The following is a 6,000-nucleotide window of genomic DNA, read 5'->3' on the forward strand; positions in this document are numbered from 1 at the left end:
GTTGTATTCCTTCTTAGTTGTGGAGGGAGATGCAGCATGTCTGTCTACGCTTCCATCTTGGCCGAAGTCTTAAGCTTAAGAGAATTTTTAACTGAGAAATAACATTGGGTTATTCCAGTGGGCCCCTGGAATACCTCAAGGATTTGTTCTCCCTTTTTTATTAAAGGGAAGTTTTTGAAATAAGCAGGCCTATTTAATATGTTTAAAGTACATGGGAAACTTTGTCAAATGGAGAAATAATATATTCTATTTGTATACACATACTGTTGTTATTGGGTCCTGGCTGGTTTGGCTCAGTGGATTGAGCGTCGGCCTGCGAGCTAAGTGTCGCTGGTTCGATCTTCCAGTCAGGGCACATCAGAGAAGGAAAACTCTGACTCCAAAAAACCTCCGCTGCCTTGCGGCATACCTCTTCAGGGGAAAGGCTAAGGGAGTAAACCCCGACAGAAAATCCGGAGCCGGAGTCCCTAAGGCGGTTTGACGTTGTAGTCAACACCGGCAACTCCTGCGGCGCACCTGAAACCAAGCTGTATTGACTCCGTCTTTCCCTTGGACCCTTCAGCTGCGAAGAGAGGGGGGGTCTGCTGCATGGGCAACAGCAGACCCTCCATATCACCCTGCCCAGGCTCTGTAGCTTCAGCTTCACTGGAGAGGACACTCCAGCGTCATCGCAAGATGTCGATTCAACACGGGAGGAGACAGATACCGTGTCACTCCTGAGTCGGACTGCACAGCCATTCTCGGCGGTGCAGATAGACTCTTAAGAAGCTACACCATCGTCTCTCGAGACGGACGGCTGCCGCCGCCGACGACGACTGTTGTTATTAAAGTAGATGTTCTAGAGATCATATAGAATCTCCAAGATTCTGCAAAGTTCTGCTACACTTTCAATTTTAATTTAGTTGTTATCTTAAAATACTGTTACAGAAAAGCAAATTTGTCAATTGCATTATACCCATGTTCTTAACCATGTCATTTTAAGCTTTGCCATTTATAAAGAGTCATTGTTTTAATCTGATGCATGCAACAATATGTTATGTCTTTAGAAAGGTTCCAGGAGAGAACTCTGACTTGTTTTGGATTGCATAGTTCAGAAGATGGATTTTTGAATCTCATACCTTTGAACTGAATGAAGATTGCTGGAGCCCTATAAAATAATTGGATTTATAGAGGTGCTTGCCAATGATCAGGATAAAGAGAAATTGATTAGGGGATATAATAAACTGAAGATAATTGTGGCTTTTTAAAATAACTTTTTGTTAAAAATATTTCTGATTTTTAATCTTTTGATTTCCAGATATGAGAAAACTTTTTATTTTTAAAGTATATTTTATTGATTATGTTGTTACAGTAGTCTCAATTTTTCCCCCTTTGCTCCCCTCTGCCCAGTATCCCCCTTCCTTCTAGCAATCCCACCCTTCTTAGTTCATGTCCATGGGTCTTGCACATAAGTTCTTTGGCTTCACCCTTTCCTACATTATTTTTAAATTCCCCGTGTCTATTTTGTACCAACCAATTATGCTTCTTAATCCCTGCACCTTTTTCCCAATTTCTCCTTCCCCCTCCAAGCTGATAATCCTCAAAATTATCCCCATATCTATGATTCTGTTCCTATTCTGGTTTGCTTAGTTGGGTTTTGTTTTTATTTTTAGATTCAGTTGTTGATAGTTGTGAGTTTGTTGTCGAGAAAACGTTTTATTAAAGTAACTTGGTAAATTATACTTTCATAAGCAATAGAGACATTTATATTTTTCTCCCTACATGATCCCTCTGGAATTTAAAAATTCTTGATGAGTTAATATTATTCTTTCCATTGAAATGTTTGTTTTAATAAATCCAATAGGATATTATTTATTCATAAAAGGACACATAAATCCAGTTTCCAATGGTGGTGTTATTAACCATGTCTTTGTCTGGAATGTCATGATTGAAAGAGACAAGCTTGGACTCTGGATGTCACCAAAAAACCTAAAGGAATTGAGATTGGCTTTCAAAGCCAATAAAGCCCCGGTACCTTGTTTTTCAGAAGCTTCATGGCACTCTTTCGAGGTAAGGAGCAAAGGTTGCTTTCCTCAAATATGGAAAGGAAAGAACCTCAAGACATTCTTTGGAATTCGAGAACTGAAGGAACTTGCCCAGATCTGCAGGTACTGCAGGCAAAGCTGGATGGCAACCATGTTGCTTGGCTCCCCAGCCCTGAGGGGCTAATTGAAGCTCAATTACTTGGAATGTTCCGCAAAGCAGATTTAAGAAAGCCTATATGATTAATTGCTATTCCTGTTGTGTTTATGCAAATAATCAGGCTAAATTGAAACTGGATTTAATGCAGTAGATGAACTGGTCTTGATTTGACTCTTTGATAAAATAAGAGTGATTTTAGGGGAAAGGTTGTGTTTCAATAAACTCCATAATACATAATTATGGAAATCAGACTCTAATTCAGTGAATAGTTTGTAAAATGTTATTTCTCACCTATGAACTATGCTGGATCCTCAATTTTTCTAGTTTTCTTTCCAGAGACACTTAACCTATAAATAAAGAGGACCTATCAGATTGTCACTGCTTAATTTCATTCCAGCAAAAGCCGTGCATTTGGAAATTTTCTCATTTGACACTCTTTCGGACTCAAACTGGTTTATGATTTGCTGTGTTCATTAACCTTTACGTTCTTCCATTTTCATAACTGGTTACTTGTTTACACAGGATAAGCCTCACTTTAGAAGCCCATCTGCATCACCACCTCCTAAAATGAGAATCAATGGTTTGGTTGAATGGACTTGTCAGCACTAGATGGTTGAATTAAATACAACCATTCCATATCAAGATGATGATGCTTTGGGGATTCCAGCCTATCCCTGCTTTGGAAGAATCAGCTCATAGCCTCTCTATTCCAGCCTCAGGTCTCATTCCCTTGTCTCCCTTAGATCAGGCAGGAAGAGACTTCCATACCTTATTCAGTCAGGGACCTGGTTTCTATGTCAAAATCTTGGGGGTTGTCTGGTTGAGTAAAACAAAAGTAGTGTCCTTATTGGCCTCTGCCTTATTCTCCTCCTTTTCGGGTGTAGCCTATACTGCATTTATGGTATATGGATGCAACATGCCAGTGTTCTCACCACCCAGAGACTCCTTGTCCACAAGAACTAATGCAAAGATTGTGAGGTGGAGGAACAATGTCAGGGTGGAGTGTGGGGTAATTCAGGACATGGCTGCTCCATAACCTAAGAAAATAGGTGGCTACCTGGCCAGCAACCATAAGGAGAGGAAAACAGTATCGGGAGTTCCAGCTTTCTTAAGGCCCTTGTGTTTATCACAACCTGAAACCAGAAAAGCCAGGGTTCATACTGCCTGTCATCTACCAGACCCAATAAGCAGAGACAGGGATTGAATCTTTATGGGAACTTTATTCAGATGGTCAGCAATCTGAGAAGATGGTGGGTTTGTACCTTAACAGACCATGTTAAATTCCATTTTAAACTGGCCCCTTTTATAAGGAGAAGAAAAGTATAGGTAAGGGGTTTGGAATTCATGGAAAAAGTTACTCAGATAAAAGCTGCAGCATTCTTTCACCTGTGTCCTGGATGGTTGTTATCTCACCCTGGACTACAATGGCTCAGATACCATTGTGATTGCTTGCAGTCCTCCTGAGGTACAAAGGTGGAACTACTTACAGTCTCCTAGAGTGAATGTGGGTCATACCTTCAGTTCCTGAAACAACAGCTTTTTACATACATTGATTACTAAGTTTACTAGCTGTTTCCGGAAACTGAAATTTTTCCAATGTTTGAGTCCCCCATCAAACCCAGTAGCATTTTCACACACTATTGCTGCTCCCTCCCTAACCCAATAAGTAGCACCAAGTCTGGAGGTGGGGTGTGGCCTCTCTTGCTCTGGTCCACCTCTGTTGGTGCACTACCTTTTAATGTCAGTAATAAATGGCATGTCTACAGCATGCTCATATATGCTGATCCTCTGAGTGTTTTTTTCAAAATACCATGAACACAAGTGCAATGTAGCTCCCCAGTTTGGAGCGCCTGCATTACAGCTTCTTTCTCACATCAATCACATCAATGATTCTCTCCTCTTTCTCCCTCGCTTTCCTTTTCTCTAGAATATATAAAAAATTTTTTTAAAAAATAAGAATCCTCATAAATCGTACACAGTGTAGTAAAGACAATTTCTCCAATAAATGGTGTTAGGAAAACTGGACAGATACATGCAAAAAAACAAAACAAACTAGACCACTTTCTTATACCATATACAATAATAAATTCAAAGTGGATTAAAGACATAAATATACGACATGAAACCATAAAACTTGTAGAAGAAAAAATAGGTAGTAAACTCTCTGACAATGCCCTTAGTAATATTATTTTGGTTATGTCTCCTCGGTTAGAAAAACAAAAGAAAAAATTTACAAATGGGACTACATCAAACTAAAAAGGTTTTGTACAGCAAAGGAAACCATCAACAAAATGAAAAACAACCTACTGAATGAAAGAAGATATTCACCAATGATACATAGGATAAGGAATTAAAAATTTATAAAAAACTCATACAATTTAACACCAAAGAGACAAATAACCCTATTTAAAAATGGGCAGAGGACCTGATACTTTTCCAAAGAGGACAGATGGCCAATAGTCATATGAAAAGATGCTCGATGTCACTACTAATTAGTTATGCAAATTAAAACCACAATGAGGTATCACTTCATACCTGTGAGAATGGCTATCATCAATAAATCAACAAATAAATGTTGGCGAGGATGCAGAGAAAAGGGTACTCTCATGTTCCGTTGGTGGGAATGCAGACTGGTGCAGCTGATATGGAAACTCAAGGGTTAAATATTTTAACTTCAGTCAATAGTTTTAGGTTTAAGTGATTAATGCATATAAAAAGCTGTTACTCCAGGAACTGGAATGCATGATTCCAGGAGGTCAACAAGCAATTCAATCTTTGTGCCCCAGGCGATCTGCAAGTGATAGAGATGGTATCTGAGCCATTGTGTTCCAGGGAGGGAATGCAGGTAAAAAATTGTTTTTCAACAGATAAAGTACTAGTGAAACTCTGATCCCATTAACCTTTCTTTCCAAACACTACCTGCTCTTTCTTCTCCTTATAAAAAGGTTGGCTTGAAATGAAATGTTAAGATGGTTTTTGAAGCTACATAACCCACTGTCTTCTCAGATTACCAGCATCTGAATAAAGCACCCAAAAAGATTCAGTCCTTGTCTCTAGCTTATTGGTTCTGGTAGTGACAAGCAGCATGAACATTGACTTTTCTGATTTCACAGCCACTATAAAAAAATATGAAAGTTTCTCAAAAAACTAAAATAAATTAAAAATATTTAACTTCCATATGACCTAGTCCCACCTCTGGGTATTTAGCCAAAGAAACTTGAAACACTAATTCAAAAGAATATAAGTGTATGTACCCCCTATGTTCATTGCAGCATTCTTTGCAATAGCCAAGATTTGAAAGCAGCCCAAGTGTCCATCAGTAGATGAGTGGATAAAAAAGCTGTGGTACATTTACACAATGGAATACTACTTGGCTGTAAAAAAAAAAAAATAAATAAATAAATAAAATCTTACCTTTTGCAAAAGCATGGATGGACCTAGAGAATATTATGCTAAGAGAAATAAACCAGAGAGACAAAGAGAAGTCAGAGAGACAAAGACAAATGCTATATGATTTTACTTACATGTGGAATCTAAAAAAACAAACAAAACAGACATAAACTCATACATACAGAAAACAAACTGATGGTTGCCAGATGGAAGGGCTGTTGGGATGGGTGAAAAGGGGGAAGGAATTAAGAAGTACAAATTGGTAATTATAAAACAGTTATGGGGAGAATTGAAAGCCCATATATAAGACCACATCTATACAGGCAAGTAATTGTCAACACAGGAGCAAGAAACACACAATGGAGAAAAGAAAGAATCTTCAATAAATGGTGCTGGGGAAATTGGAAAGCCACATGCAAAAGAATGAAA

Source organism: Furipterus horrens, unplaced genomic scaffold (assembly GCF_987537825.1).
Source record: "Furipterus horrens unplaced genomic scaffold, mFurHor1.1.pri manual_scaffold_1, whole genome shotgun sequence".
NCBI lineage: Eukaryota > Metazoa > Chordata > Mammalia > Chiroptera > Furipteridae > Furipterus > Furipterus horrens.